Source organism: Oncorhynchus mykiss, chromosome 22, assembly GCF_013265735.2.
Source record: "Oncorhynchus mykiss isolate Arlee chromosome 22, USDA_OmykA_1.1, whole genome shotgun sequence".
In the NCBI taxonomy this organism is placed as follows: domain Eukaryota; kingdom Metazoa; phylum Chordata; class Actinopteri; order Salmoniformes; family Salmonidae; genus Oncorhynchus; species Oncorhynchus mykiss.
In genome coordinates this window covers 6,337,002-6,354,655 of record NC_048586.1, presented here as the reverse complement: position 1 = coordinate 6,354,655, position 17,654 = coordinate 6,337,002, and positions in this window count along the sequence as shown.

The window sequence follows — 17,654 nt, the reverse complement described above, 5'->3', positions numbered from 1 at the left end:
GGTCCAATGAATGGGATTTGCATGTGGAAACAGTGCCTGGGAAAACTAAACCAAAGCATGAATTGCTGTCATACATTGTCCATAGACTGATTACAGGGTTAAGGAAACCAATGTGTAATTTGGGTGAACTATCCCTTAAATAATAGGCTTCATTCAATAAGCCTCAACAGAATTCTTGTTGAAAACTACATTTTGCCTGTCATTTCTACTTTTTGGTGAAGATATAATTTTCGGTGTCATAGGATTTCATTTCAGGGTAAAAAGAAAAGAACAATGGCTGACCGCAAACGACACAAGCTACAGACGTGGCTTTTGTGAGTTATTTTCTGGATCAGAAAGGGAACAAATGATACAGACATGATGTGAGAGGACACTTGTATATCTGGGGAATAACCATGAATGTCAATAATGATCACTCATAGGCAGATAATTAAGCAATAAGGCCTAAGGAGGTGAGGTATATGGCCAATATAATGGACTGTTCTTGGACACAGCCCTTAGCTGTGGTATATTGGCCATATACCACAAACCCCCGAGATGCCTTATTGCAATTATAAACTGGTTACCAACGTAATTAGAGCAGTACAAATATATGTTTTGTCATACCCATGGTATACCCTCTGATATACCATGGCTGTCAGCCGATCAGGCCTCGAACCACCCAATATACCCAACGTGTGTCTAATCCTGAATGCTGATTGGTTAAAACCGCATTTCAGCCTGTGTCTATTCCACAAATTACCACCGTCTAAATCTATGACGTTATAATGCCTATTTAATCTGTTCCATCTGACGGCGCAGTCCACTGTCTCATCAACCCAGCCAGGCACGTTATAATTTTGATTTCCACTATAAAAAGCATTATCTCACATTTCGTTTTCAACAGAGGAGATTTGTATAAACCTTGCTGTCCTTCTCTCCGACATTTGCAACATTGTTTCAATATTCTAATTTAATCTCCAGCTGTCAGGAATCTTGACAAGACAGACAGGCAGGCAGGCAGCGTTTCTCAGCCAGTAGAAATCATGAATGAGCTGGCATCATTTTTATGGATATATACAAAGAAATGTCAATTGAAAAAAGGTAAAAACGAAAACGCAGTGCAGCTAGTTTCCAGCTTCAGTTTGAAGCAATTGTGTTAGCTGTGTAGTTGGCTAGCTCCTCTGAACAACAATGTCCTGTCGAGTGAGCACATTTTCTATGCCAGGCAAAATCGTGCATCATTAGCGTAGCACCCTATATTATTGGCATATTCAACAGCGTTTAAGAAATATATTACCTTCAACAGTGTTATCTTGTCATCAATGTTTTGTGATTATTGGTGTCGTAAAGATGTTAGCAATTAGCATGTTTGACATTTCAGTGGAAATACTACTATTATCAGCTTTTTGATAAGTAGTCTATAAAAAAAAGATGTCCCGTATTATCGGCATATTGGCCACCTTACTATTTTCTTAAACTACAAGATATCAGTTTAATTTTGTTCAAAAAAGAGACACGAACCTCGTATCTTGAAGTGTTTACTAGATAGTTAACTAGTTTCCTAGCCTTCCGGTAAAAAAATTACATTGCATAACACGGTCCACCCTCCTGTAGGCTCTTAAAAATGGTTCTACACCAACACCTTCAGTGTTGTAACCAAATAATGTTTCATCATTTATTTTACAGATTAATCTTATGTTTTGAGAAAGTAGATCACAGTTCAATACTAACATATAAATGATTGAATAATTTAGGTAAAAAGTTGCATATTAAATTATGTGGTCTGCCGCACAGTCGAATTTGACAAAATACAGTGTCCCACAAAATGTCTTTATATACCTGTATTACGTTTTTGAAAACTCTCAAAGCCTAACTTAACTTACATAAACTGCAATGACAATCAGTGGTCAGAAAGCTAGAAGGGTGTCTTTAGTCGCAAAACATACTGTTATTTTCCAGTCCTTTTAAATGTTGATTGATTTAATCCTCCAACCGCTGGGGCGTCTGATGTTGTGGGAAAATTTGCTATGGATGTATCCAAATAAATATCACTAGAAAATAGCTTAAACCAATGCAAATGCTGCTACTTTGCTGCACTTTTTTACTACTGTAAATTAGCCATAGTTGGCAAGCTAGCAAGCATGGGATAAAAACATTGCCAGTGAGTATGGCAATGGACCATTTAGAACGAAAGACTGAATTGCATCCAAAGATACAGAACAAAAAGACTGAGCAACTGGGTCGCGTCTCTAGCAAATGAACCGATAGAACAAACAACCAGCCAGCTTGGCTAGCAAGCCTAGATTTGTGTCAGGACCATATTCATCATAATAAAGTTTGTATTTTACTAGGCAAGTCAGTTAAGAACACATTCTTATTTACAATGACAGCCTACCAGGGAACAGTGGGTTAACTGCCTTAAGGGGCAGAACGACAGATTTTTTAACTTGTCAGCTCAGGGATTCAATCCAGCAACCTTTCGGTTACTGGCTCAACGCTCTAACCACTAAGCTACCTGCCACCCCGTGAAATGAATGAAAATATCTCAGTCATTATTTGAATATGTTGGTAACCCGTTGTATAAAAGTGATAATGCCCTTGAAGTCGGTGTTTGAAGAATATATTGGCACGGTTTGCCACACCCTTGTCAATATATCCTCCAAACACTGGCATCTCGGACATTATCACTTAAATGATCTAGCTCGTTATCTAGCTAAAATGCCTTCAGAAAGTATTCACACCCCTTGATTTTTTCCACATTTTGTAGTGTTACAAGGTGGAATTAAAATGGATTTCATTGTATTAGTTGTCAACTAATATATCTTCATTAAATATGAATTCAACCCCCCGAGTCAATGCATGTTCGAATCTGTAAAAGTTTTGTGACAACAGATGCTGGGAGACGGGAAGCAAGTACAAGGTGAGGATTGAATAAATAAATAGACATGAAACAAAGCAAAAACAGTATCCGGACAAGATAAACAAAACAACATCAACTAAGACACGGGGATGAAACTGAGGAAGTGACAGATATACTTGGAGGCAGTCAATGACGTGATGGAGTCCAAGTGAGTCCGATGAAGCACTGGTGTGCATAACGATGGTGACAGGTGTGTGTAATGATCAGCAGCCTGGCAGGCTCGAGCGCCAGAGGGGGAGTATTCATAGCGAATGCAGATATCGCCCCGCTAGATAAATGGGGTATGCCCACAAACTTGGTTCATGTGGAGTTGTTAATTTCAGACACCAACACACAGTAATCTCTGAATTTATCTAGGCATTTTTTTTTTTACGTTTGTTTTTTTACTTATGTCGTCATGCCCATGTGATGTTCTGTCTGGCTGTGAAAATTACAAAGAAGCCCAAAATGTCACTGTTCTACCTACTAAAGATTTACCCAGATGCTGGCAGTGGTTTGCGGCTATTAAGAATGTGCTTCCGGTGGCCAGAGTATGTGAGCAGAGTTTAGCAGTTGGAAATCCCGCTCATCGCTCATGAAGCGGTGCTTGCGCACCACTCAGGTGCGCCAAGTCCTTTCCCACCATGCCGCTAAAAACCAATCCTCGCAAAAAAAAAATGTGGCTCCATTCTTTAAATCACAACTTAACCAACACCTATCTATTTTTGTGACTACCTGGACCTACCATTTGTTTTGATGTATTGAAACCAAATAGTATGATTTCAATTAAAAGTATTTTAATAAACAGGAAAAGGTGACTGAAAGGGAAGCTCATTTGTGTACTTGTCGTCCTCACCGAGGTCTTGACGAATGCAGTTCGTCGTCATAACCGAGTTCAGTGAGCAAAATGCTCACCTTCAATGGCCACTGGCACACTGGAGAAGTGTTCTCTTCACAGAGGAATCCTGGTTTCAACTGTACCGGGCAGATAACAGACATGTATGGCATTGTGTTGGCGAGTGGTTTGCTGGCAACGTTGTGAACAGAGTGCCCCATTGTGGCGGTTATGGTATGGGCAGGCATAAGCTATGAACAATAAACACAATTGCATTTTATCAATGGCAATATGAATGCACAGAGATACCGTGATGAGATCACCTCATGTTTCAGCATGATAATGCACGGCCCATGTCACAAGGATCAGTACCCAATTCCTGGAAGCTGAAAATGTCCCAGTTCTTCCATTGCCTGCATACTCACCAGATATGCCACCCACTGAGCGTGTTTGGGATGGTCTGGATCGACGTGTACAAAAGCGTGTTTCAGCTCTCGCCAATATCCATGAACTTTGCACAGTGCTTTGAACAGATGGACAACATTCCACAGGCCACAATCAACAGCCGAATCAACTCTATATGAAGGAGATGTGTCGCATTGCATGAGGTAAATGGTGGTCACAACAGATACTGACATGTTTTCTGATCTATGCCCCTACTTTCTTTTTGTTAAGGTATCTGTGACCAATAGATATATCTGTTTTCCCAGTCATGTGATGTCCATAGATATCCATACTGTAACTCAGTAAAATCTTTGAAATTGTTGCATGTTGCTTTTATAATTTTTGGTCAGTGTATAATTCATAACATATCATACGAAATGGGTGATGGACATCCACAAATTAATACATATCATACAAAACATAACATACTAAATGCTGTATCTTGAATCTACATACATAATAATACTAAATGCTCTGAGACCAGGTTGCTTTCACTTACTCAACAGTCCCCAAACTCTTCTTCACCCAACCTGACACCACATATGGATCAGCCAGAAGGCAAGGATCCATTTTCTCCAAAATCCTCACTCCCTCTGGGCCAGAATCATATTTTTCATCCTTTTGGTTCTTCCCACTCTTCAGACACATCAACCTCCACACCTTGCAGCTCCGAATCCGCTCCTCCATTTAAAAAAAAAACAACATAACTCTTTCAAACTCCATGTAACTCTCCTCAGTTTCACATTCTGAGCTACTATAGTACAGGTTTCCATTTTCTACTTGACACCCAACACATTCTCTTTCCCCAGGGTTTTTCCTTGTTCCCTCGACCCTGCCTCCATCTTCTTCTTGTCAGTTTCACCTTCCAAACTGCTGTAGCACAATTTCCTATTTTTGTACATCTCTCTCAACATCTTCTTCTGTCACAAGTTTTAAATTTTTTTTATTTAACTTTTATGCATTCTTCCTCATGATTTCTTCCGAGGTACTGAAATACGTTTTTCCATTTTTGTACTAGACACCTATCAACCTCCCGTCCTCATCCTCCACATTCGACTGCGTCTGGTCCTGGCCTTAGCAAGTCGGCCATCTTGCTTAGGCACTTCATATTTTTATCATCACTGTATGTCTAATACATCACTGTGTGTGTTTATTTAATTAAAATAACTCAAAATATATTTTTATAATTTAATTTCCCTTGGCTTCCTTTTGCCATCAAAATGCTCAGTCTGGCCGAATGAGCGTGTTTTATACAAATTGAGATAAACTTAACAAAAATATCAACGCAACATGCAACAATTTCAAAGATTTTTACTGAGTTACAGTTCATAAGGAAATCAGTCAATTGAGAATAAATTAATTAGGCCATAATCTATTTTGGGTAATGATAGGGTAAGCCGCCATTGACTCAATAAAGTGGCAAAATTAGGGATATTAACACAAATCTGAAATGTAATCCTAATGTATTGGTCCTTTTCAGCTCTGCGGTTTCTTTCATGTTGTTAATGCTGTGTCTGAGGTGTTATATTTAAGACGCTGCTCCCTATCCCATTCCCAAATCGAGACATTTGTCGTAACTACAGGCATTTCAGATTGTGGCGTATTGCCCTTGTAATTACAGAGTGTGGTGCCGTATGTAGATTATGGAGTGTGTTGCCATTTTAATTATGGAGTGTGTTGACATCTGTTAGCTGTCAGTCAAGCTTCCTGTTTGGACCCCAGGAAGAGTAGCTGCTCCCTACTCGGAAGTTATCAGATTCCAATAAAACAACATCACGTTTTGAAGTTCACTTTCCTTGTTTTGTCTAATATGAATCTATCAAATACGTAATGTGCAGTATTTATTTTGTTTCATAGCAAGTTTCTCACAAAGGCTTTTGCAGGGGCCTGCCCGGGCAAGTCCATGGAGTTGCCTAGCAACACATGCCTCGGAGGTGAGGCAACATCTGCATAGTACAAAAAATTCCAATGATTCACTGCAAGATTTGGACCGAAGAGCTAGCACGACAGCTAAAATTGATTTTAATTCTTAATATTTTTGCTAATAGGGAGAAGTAACTCACAAAATAACTACATTATGGCTTTCACTAATATCAAAATGTACATATGATAAAATGTGGGTACATTTGGGAATGCAATTCTAACTTACTCAACCTTTAAGCTTAGCTATTAATTCCGAGTTGTTACGGTTAAGGTTTGGGAAAGGGTTAAAATGACGTTTAGGCATTACTTCTGAATGGTAAGGTTAGAGTTAGAGTTAAGGTTTGGGATAGGGTTAAAACAGAAAAACAATTGCCTATCACTGGGATTGAACCTGCGATGCTCAGGGCCTTAGCTTGAGCTTTTAGCCCTTGATTATAGTGATGGTTTGTTCGCAAACAAATTGCGTCTTTTTGAACAGATCTTTATGGTGGTAATCGGGAACCGAATCTCATCGGTGAAAGAGCCATTCATTTGGCTCCCTGACTTGCATACTGCTACCACTGCTTTTTGAGCTCAAAACAACATTTTTCTGCAGATAAATTACAAACTAATTATACAAAGAGGGTTAATCCTCACTGTAGAAACAATAAATAGTGGCGACAACATGTCAATCTGGTCCACGCTGATTTTTTCAGTGAGTAAAAACATTTTTTTTTTGCAGACCTTTAAGTTTGCCAGAAAAAAAATTGAACCTGCATTTCACGATCTGACATAATGGCAGCCTACCTTTTGGGCTTTACATTGGAGATATGCAATTTTTTTCAAGGTTCTAGGTAGATTTTTAAGCATTTTGAACGAGGAGCTATTTAGGCGTCAAATGAGCCTGCTCTTTTACATGAACGGAGCCAAATGAGCCGGCTCACTGAAAAGACTCGGAATGCCCATTACTACTTGATGGTAACAGGCACTTGTGTTTCCCCTGGTGGATGGTTGGAGCTTGCCATGGAAATATGTCATGTCATGCCATAACTTCACCAGGGCAGTGCCTAATCCGCCGTAGTTTGGGTTTGGCTGTATTGTAAGTAGTATACCTTTCTTCAACATTGTTCCACATCAATCATGTTATATTGGAGTTCAGCATTCAAAAAACAATGTCATGAACCAATATTTCTAGAAACTGCTTCCATTTTACACCGATAATGTAATGGTTGCTTGCATTTAGGATGTTCACACTGTATTTTGGGGATATACCCTTCTGCCACTGTGTGGAAGAGTAGAACCACCATATTTAGTCTGATAATGTTCCTCCCAGCCGTGTGCATGTGTCTGTATTTTGGTGGAGGATCTACACTGTGCTGTACCAGAACTGATATTCAGCTCTCTCTGACTCTGTCATTACCACAACCCCTATATTATACCTTTCCGAAACACATAATTTACCCCCAAATGCCCCTGTCCCACAAACTCCAGCAGCACTTAAATCTGCTGCTATATACATGCGCAAACACCCAACTCCCCAGGCCCTTGTGCCTAATGTTCCCGCCAAAGCCTCCGTTTTTCAAGATACACAGCCTGAGGCCTGTTTGCATATAAGAAATAAAAAATTTTAAAAAAATGAATGATGAGAGGAGATGCCAATAAATGGATGTGGCGTGCTGTGCCGTCACGTTCTACCGGAGGAGGCGGCTGCGCAAAGTGCAGAGTAGGGCGGGACAGTGACTTAATGCGAGCATTTACTTCTCGCCTGCACGGCTTTGGCAGGTATTGTCTCGGGTTACTGCCATCTCAGTGACAACGGACTTGCCATAGTTTCATTTTGCAATGCAGCTTGCCTTTAGGCCTGTGTTGTCTCCACTTTAATCCTGTAAAATGGCACCTGCGAGAGCTGGAGAGGTGGTAGCAGCATCCTCTTCTGAGGATATGAGGCATGTGTTAGCCTCTTCAGTGAGCTCGAAACTACTAGATTGCAGGTGGCTGACAGCGTTTACATGTGGGTGACAGAGTTTATGCATCAGATCAAGTCTAACGGCAGAGGCATCTTTAAATGTCATCAGGCCGGTGATTCTATACTGGGAGTCCTGCATGGAGACAAGTAGATCAGAAAAGTTTATTTTCATGGCATTAGCATATCAAATAAAAAGTGATCACGTTACAAAAACACAATGTATTTGCTTTAATAGAGTATTTAAAAGGAAATTGGTTTCAGTCTTTTTACAGGAGGATCATTAAAAGTTGCATGATATAGTTAATTTCTTTCTACAGTAGCCCCAGTCAATCACTCTCACTGAGTGAGGTGGCATTTTCACACTGTGTTCCTATCACATTCACCACCACGAATAACTGTGAATTCCTTGTTTGATGTCAATGACTGAGGACTGATTATTCTCCCTTTATTCCAAATTTTGTCTTTTTTTATTTATTTAGTTTTATCTCTGTTAGCCTTTCATCTTCATAGCCCTTAAAATAAAATTGTGTTTGTCACATGCGCCGAATAAAACAGCTGTAGAACTTACCGTGAAATGCTTACTTAACAAACATTGCAGTTCAAGAAATAGAGTTAAGAAAATAATGACTAAATAAAATAAAGTAAAAAATAACAAAATAAAATAACTATAATGAGGCTATATACAGGGGGGTACCGGTACCGAGTCAAGTAGGTAGGGGTAAAGTTACTATGCATAGATAAGAGTGAGTAGCAGCCGTGTCAATCTAAATAGTTTGGGTGGCCATTTTATTAATTGTTTTATTAACAGGTAGAAGCTTTTAAGCAGCCTTTTGGACCTAGACTTGGTGCTCTGGTACCGCTTGCCGTGCAGTAGCAGAGAGAACAGTCTACTGTATGTCTTGGGTGACTGGAGTCTTCGACCATTATATCTTCTTTTGATTTTATTTTATTTTCTGACACCACCTAGCATGTAGGTCCTGGATGGCAGGAAGATTGGCACCAATGATGTACTGGGTAGTACGCACTACCCTCTGTAGCGCCTTATGGTCGGATAACGAGCAGTTGCCATACCAGGCGGTGATGCAACTGGTCAGCATGCTCTCGATGGTGCAGCTGTATAAATTTTCTGCAGATAAATCCCATGCTAAATCTCTTCAGTCTCCTGAGGGGGAAAAGGTGTTGTTGTGCCCTCTTCACAACTGTCTTGGTGTGTTTGGACCATGATCATTTATTGGTGATGTGGACAACAAGGAACTTGAAACTCTCAACCCGCTGATATTTTGGTTTCTTTTACTCCTTTTCCTCCCAATTTCATGGTGTCCTATTGGTAGTTACAGTATTGTCTCATCACTGAAAATCCCGCATGGACTCGGTAGAGGCTAAGGTCGAGGGCCGTGCGTCCTACAAAACACAACCCAACCAAGCTGCACTGCTTCTTGACACAATGCCCACTTAACCCAGAAGCCAGCCGCACCAATATGTCAGAGGAAATACAGTTCACCTGTAACACTTGTCGTCTGGGGAAGGAGAGGAGGACCAAGGTGCAGCGTGGTAAGTGTTCATATTATTTAATGAAATATGTAACACTAGACAAAACAACAAACACGACAAAGAAACAGTCCTGAAAGGTTAAACAAAAACACTAAACAGGAAACAGGAAACAGGATCACCCACAATACAAAACAGGCTACCTAAATATGGTTCTCAATCAGGGACAACGATTGACAACTGCCTCTGAGAACCATACCAGGCCAAACACAGAAATAGAAAATCATAGACAAACTAACAGACAACCCACCCAACTCACGCCCTGACCATACTAAAACAAAAGACAAAACAAAGGAACTAAGGTCAGAGCGTGACAGCACCTGGCGACCGTGTCAGCGTGCACTGCGCCCGGCCCGCCACAGGAGTCGCAATGTGCACGATGGGACAAGAACATCCCTTCCGGACAAACCATCCCCTAACCCGGACAAAGCTGGGCCAATTGTGTGCCGCCCCATGGGTCTCCCGGTCGCGGTCAGCTGCGACAGAGCCTGGATTCGAACCCAGAATCTCTAGTGGCATAGCTAGCACTGCGATGCAGTGCCTTAGACCACTGAGCCACTCGGGAGGCCAGCCCCGCCGATATTACTGGGGGCCTGTTCGGCCATCCTTTTCCTATAGTCCACGATCAGCTCCTTTGTCTTGCTCACATTGTGAACTCTTGTACACCTCAGGTCTAAACAAACATTTTGGAACAAATATGCTAGCTGTTAGCTTTTCCATTTGAAGACATGCCACAGGGAGACACTTGTTTTTCCAGGAACAAATAATGAATTGACCAATGAAAGACCATAGACGGTAGTAGCACACAAACCACGAACATTTCTTGGAATAGGTCAACAATAACTTTCTTCTTCCAGGTCTGGAACAAATTTGCCAATAGGTATTGTATGATGCATCCTTGACAAAAACTCAAAAGGGCACGTTTTCACATCAGTAGCAGGTTTCCATCCAATTGGCAACTGATTTTCATGCAAATATTAAAAAATATGCATAAAAACAACAGATGTGTTTCCATCAGATTGACGTTGTGGATAAATGGATGTGCATGATAACATAGTGCACATAAAAATAGCTTTTGCGGTTAAATTGCCATGTTCTCTTACTGATGGTTCTCTCACAAAAAAGTGTTACATAGCAAGTGTGGCCACTCTCGTATTGGCACATGTGCTATAGCCAACAGCTCACAGATACAGTGTGGGTACATGATGAGATTATTATCAACAAAAGATGGAGTTTATTTTTACTTGTCAAACAGGAACCACGCAACGATGATCATGTCACCAAAATAAGACCCTGTTAATTGTATAGGTGCATCAAGCTTAGGACCTTGAACTTTCACCACCCTGTGAAATTCATCACGTATTTAATCTGTAGCCTAATAAATAGATGCTTTCCCGGCAGACGAGTCGTAGTGGGAGGACCAGCATCACATGACTCCAAGTTCAGTTCGATATATCAATATTTGCACATAAATTTCCACCTGCATTTGTTGCATAATACATTTTATTTACACAAAAAGATCCCACCTTGTCTAGTGTATGTTTATTTGTCGACATCTGGAAAGTTTACAGACAAATGTTACATTTCCATAAGGCCTGTCATGACATTTTTGTTATCCGACATACTTTACTGGCATAAAAAGTTTGGTTGGAAATCGGGCCTTTTACTGAGGTGTGGCTTCCGTCTGGCCACTCTACCATAAAGGCCTGATTGGTGGAGTGCTGCAGAGATGATTGTCCTTCTGGAATGTTCTCCCATCTCCACAGTGGAACTCTAGAGCTCTGTCAGTTTTTCAATCGGGTTCTTGATCACCTCCCTGACCAAGGCCATTCTCCCCCGATTGCTCAGTTTGGCCGGGCGGCCAGCTCTAGGAAGAGTTTTGGTGGTTCCAAACTTCTTCCATTTAATAATGATGGAGGCCGCTGTGTTCTTGGGGACCTTCAAAAGACATGTCTTGTACCCTTCCCCAGATCTGTGCCTTGACACAATCCTGGCTCGGAGCTCTAAGGACAATTCCTTCAACTTCATGGCTTGGTTTTTCCATGGCTTGGTTTTTGCAACTGTGGGACCTTATATAGACAGGTGTGTTCCTTTTCAAATGATGGCCAATCAATTTCATTTGCCACAGGTGGGCTCCAATCAAGTTGTAGAAACACCTCAAGGATGATCAATGGAAACACTCGAGGTCAATTGTTTATAAATGTGTAAAAATGTATAAACACTGGTTTTCGCATTGTCGCTATGGGGTATTGTGTGTAGATTGCTGAGGGAATTGTTTATTTAATCCGTTTTAGAATAAGGTTGTAACATAACAAAATGTGGAGAAAGTCAAGGGGTCTGAACTTTCCGAAGGCACTGTATGTGATGACGTATAATTATTATAATAATGCATGTAAAATGTTTTCCATGTAAATATTCACAGAAAATAAAAGGTGTTTACTTTTTTGTACAAGTAACTGACAAAATAAAGGAAACACCAACATAAAATGACTTAATAGGGTGTTGGGCCACCATGAGCCAGAAAAGCTTCAATGCATCTTGGAATACATTCTAGAGCTCTATTGGAGGGATGCAACACCATTCTTCCACGACAAATTCCAGCAGAGGGGTTGGGTTAAAAGCGGAAGACATATTTCGGTTGAATGCATTCAGTTATGCAACTCACTAGGTATCACCTTTCCCTTTCCGTTTGGTGATTTGTTGATGGTGGTGGAAAACATTCTCTGTCAGAATATCCATACTTGTGTCCTAAATAGTAGGCTGTGTGAGTATGCGAGAGACAAAAAGTTTAATAGTATGCGACATTTCGAAAATCAAGTATACCTTAAATGCCCGGATGTCATACTCATTTCAGTTTTCCTATAGTCCTATATTGAGGACTCAATATAGAGTCCTATATTGACATAACCTGAAAGGCCACTCAGCCACTGCTCCAAAACCGTCATAAAAATCCAGACTACTTTTGGAAAAATGTTCTCTGTTCTGATGAAACAAAAATAGAACTTTTTGGCCATTATGACCATCACCATGTTTGGAGGAAAAAAGGGAATGCTTGCAAGCTGAAGAACACCATGGGGGTGGCAGCGTCATGTTGTGGGGGTGCTTTGCTGCAGGAGGGACTGGTGAACTTCACACAATAGATGTTATCATGAGGAAAGAAAAGGATGTGGATATATTGAAGCAACATCTCAAGACAGTGAATATTCGCAAAAGCTTGGTCGCAAAGGGCTCTTCCACATGGACAATGACCCCAAGCATACTTCCAAAGTTGTGGCAAATTGGCTCAAGGACAACAAAGTCAAGGTATTGGAGCAGCCATCACAAAGCCCTGACCTCAATCCTATAGAAAATTTGTTGGCAGAACTGAAAAAGTGTGTGCGAGCAAGGAGGCCTATACAAACATGACTCAGTTACACCATCTCTGTCATGAGGAATGGGCCAAAATTCACCCAACTTATTGTGGGAAGCTTGTGGAAGGCTATCTGAAATGTTTGACCCAAGTTAAACAATTTAAAGGCAATGCTACCAAATACTAATTGAGTGTATGTAAACTTCTGACCCACTGGGAATGTGATGAAAGAATTATAAGCTGAAATAAATCATTCTCTCTACTATTATTCTGACATTTCACATTCTTAAAATAAAGTGGTGATCCTACCTGACCTAAGACATGGAATTTTTACTGGGATTAAATGTCAGGAATTGTGAAAAACTGAGTATAAATGAATTTGGCTAAGGTGTATGTAAAACTTCCGACTTCAACTGTATGCACCTGTTCAGAAAGGCCCCAGCACTGAGGATGGGGCACCAACAAGCAAGCTGTCATGCCTTGACCTTAAAGAGATGTTTTATTTCTCTATTTGGTTAGGTCAGGGTGTGATTTGAGTGGGCATTCTATGTTTTCTATTTCTTAGTTTTTGGCCGAGTGTGGTTCCCAATCGCTATCTATCGTTGTCTCTGATTGAGAATCATACTTAGGCAGCCTTTTTCCCACCTAAGGTTGTGGGTAATTATTTATTTTGTGTGTGTGTTTGTGTGCGCCACGGTTGCGTCACGTTCGGTTTCTGTTTACCTGTTTTTTTTTGTGAAAGTTTCTTTATAAAAGATGTGGAATTACATGCACGCTGCGCCTTGGCTTATCTATAACAGGGAGTTTGAAGACAGTGAACGTGACACAAGCAGCACCATGAAGACCAAGGAGCTCTCCAAACAGGTCAGGGACAAAGTTGTGGAGAAGTACAGATCAGGGTTGGGTTATAAAAACATATCAGAAACTTTGAACAGTCCACAGTGCACCATTATATCCATTATTAAAAAAAATGGAAAGAATATGGCACCACAACAAACCTGCCAAGAGAGGGCCGCCCACCAAAACTCACGGACCAGAGGCAAGAAAGAAAACAAATATAAACCTGAAGAAGCTGCAATCCACAGCTGAGATTGGAGTATCTATCCATAGGACCACTTTAAGTCGTACTCTCCACAGAGCTGGGCTTTACAGAAAAGTGGCCAGAAAAAAAGCCATTGGTTAAAGTGTTCGCCAAAAGCCATGTGGGAAACTCCCCAAACATATGGAAGAAGGTACTCTGGTCAGATGAGACAAAAATGTAGCTTTTTGGCCATCAAGATAAACACTTTGTCTGGCGCAAACCCAACACCTCTCATCATCCCGAGAATACCATCCCCACAGTGAAGCATGGCGGCATCATGCTATGGGGATGTTTTTCCATCGGCAGGGACTGGGAAACTGGTCAGAATTGAAGGAATGATGAATGGTGCTAAGTACAGGGAAATTCCTGAGGGAAAGCTGTTTCAGTCTTCCAGAGATTTGAGACTGAGACGGAGGTTCACCTTCCAGCAGGACAATGACCCTAAGCCTTCTGCTAAAGCAACACTGGTTTATGGGGAAACATTTAAATGTCTTGGAATGGCCTAGTAAAAGCCCAGACCTCAATCCAATTGAGAATCTGTGGTATGACTTAAAGATTGCTGTACACCAGCGGAACCCGTCCAACTTGAAGGAGATGGAGCAGTTTTGCTTTGAAGAATGGGCAAAAATACCCCAAGAGACTTGTAGCTGTAATTTCTACAAAGTATTGACTTTGGGGGGTGTGAATAGTTATGCACGATCAAGTTCTTTTTTTTCTTATTTCTTTCTTGTTTCACAATAAAGAATATTTTGCATCTTCAAAGTGGAAGGCATGTAGTGTAAATCAAATGATACAACCCCCCCAAGAAAATATATTTTAATTCCAGGTTGTAAGGCAACAATAGGAAAAATGCCAAGGAGGTGAATACTTTCGCAAGCCACTGTTTGCTTTATCTTGGCCAGGTCGCAATTGTAAATGAGAACTTGTTCTCAACTTGCCTACCTGGTTAAATAAAGGTAAATAAATGTAATGTTGGTGAACAGATTGTATTTTAAATGTGTCTCCAATAGTTGTTGAATCTCTAAACAACGTGCAGTGTTCACTTTTCATATAGTATTACTTTTTATACTGTTTTTATTTCTTGGTGTTATGAAGAGCAAAGGGGAAGTTCATGAGAAAGATACATCTTTAAACCCCAGTTTTCACAACATTTTGTAAACAATTCTTTAAGGATTCTAACCAAGCACTTAATGTGTCTTGTTTAAAACTCACATTTCTATCATCTACTATGACTCTGCATAGACAACTCAGGGTCTCAGTACACTGTTTATTTTGTGATTCACCGCCAGAGCTCTGTTTTTGGTAATAAGGGACTGAAGGCTTTCATACCATCTAAATAGGCCACATTATACAATATTTAAAATTATTTAAATAGAATAGCTCAGAAGGTGAGCTTTTACAAAAAATGATATGGAACATGTTGGCGGAACATAAGAAACGACAAGCCTGTAGCATTTCACGAGGCTTCAGTTCCAGAAAATGTGTGAATAAATAGTTTATTTTCAAAGGCTCCCATCCTGCTGAGAATCACTACAACATGTGTCTGATGATACCGGCAACAGACATGGAGAACAGAAGGTAGAATAAATGTAAATATAAATATCCACACAAGATGGCGGCTTTCCTAAAGTATAGTACGCCTTTGTTGTTACTCACCATAATTCATATAAAAAGGTAACTCATAATACCAACAACCCTGTTACTAAATACTTTAGTAACACTTTTAGGTTAGCTTTAAAACGACCTAATGTAGTAATATAAAGTACATCATAATGTAAGGGCACGCCAACAAATTAAATGCTTAAATCTGACACCAAAGACTTTTAAACACGCCAGCCTCTTTGAGACTAAAGTGTTACTGAAACTGATAGCCTAAGTCACAAATAAAAAGTATGTATTGATTATGAATTCAACCTTTAAGTCTTTACTGGAGACTCATCTCTTCAGTGGGTCATATGATTGAGTGTAGTCTGGTCCAGGATTGTGAAAGTGAACGGAAGGCTCTGGAGCAACGAACCGCCTTTGCTGTCTCTGCCTGGCCAGTTCCCCTCTTTCCACTGGGATTCTCTGCCTCTAACCCTATTACAGGGGCTGAGTCACTGGCTTACTGGTGCTCTTTCATGCTGTCCCTAGGAGGGGTGCATCACTTGAGTGGGTTGAGTCACTGATGTGATCTTCCTGTCTTGGTTGGCGTCCCCCCTTGGGTTGTGCCGTGGTGGAGATCTTTGTGGGCTATACTCGGCCTTGTCTCAGGATGGTAGGATGGTGGTTGAAGATATCCCTCTAGTGGTGTGTGGGCTGTGCTTTGGAAAAGTGGGTGGGGTTATATCCTTCCTGTTTGGCCCTGTCCGGGGGTATCATCGGATGGGGCCACAGTGTCTCCTGACCCCTCCTGCCTCCAGTATTTATGCTGCAGTAGATTATGTGTCGGGGGGCTAGGGTCAGTTTTTTATATCTGGAGAACTTCTCCTGTCTTATCCGGTGTCCTGTGTGAATTTAAGTATGCTTTCTCTCTTTCTCTCTCTCGGAGGACCTGAGCTGTAGGACCATGCCTCAGGACTACCTGGCATGATGACTCCTTGCTGTCCCCAGTCCACCTGGCCGTGCTGTTGCTCCAGTTTCAACTGTTCTGCCTGTGATTATTATTATTTGACCATGCTGGTCAATTATGAACATTTGAACATCTTGGCCATGTTCTGTTATAATCTCCACCCGGCACAGCCAGAAGAGGACTGGCCACCCCTCATAGCCTGGTTCCTCTCTAGGTTTCTTCCTAGGGTTTGGCCTTTCTAGGGAGTGTTCCTAGCCACCTTGCTTCTACACCTGCATTGCTTGCTGTTTGGGGTTTTAGGCTGGGTTTCTGTACAGCACTTTGAGATATCAGCTGATTTCCGAAGGCCTATATAAATAAATTTGATTTGATTTGATTGTATGTCTTTGTGTCTTTTGATGAGAGCATAATGAGCCAAATGAAAAGCAAAGGACAGTGCACAGAGACTGGAGACCAAGGGAGACATGATGGAGTGTCTCTGACAAATGGATAACGGGATAATCTTTAAATAGACCTTAAGGCTTGATTCTTCCATGGCTCCAGTAAGTAATTTGGACCAGACGAGAATCCATAAACATGACAGATGAACAAATGATGTAGAGTGATGCCCTACCTGTATTAAAAGGCATATGTGGCCAATCCATGTGTCTCTTCTTTTCAAAACTGTGATAAATGCCTGTGCTTGGCAGAGAGATGAAGGATGATATTAGTTTGTATCATAATATTAATCTATACATAATGAATCAATACAACAACAAGTTTACAGTATCCTAAACTCCAAACTCAGTTTGTTTGAGAATATGCTTGTGAGAATTCTTTAAGAAAACGTTTTTCATCTAAACCTTTATTGATTGGGTTAGTGAGATGGCAAACGTATGTGTGCTGGCAATTGGCCAACCGTCAATATAAAACCATGACAATGGTTAAAGTCTTTGATATACGGGCTCACTATACAATGAAATTGTGCTCCGGTTTTGAATTCCTTTGTGGAATGATCTCCAGAATACTGTCAATACATTCCATACTATCCCCCTTTGGCCTTTTGAATTGCAATCTTCAAGTACAGTAACTGTAGCTTGATGTATTATGGAATAGCA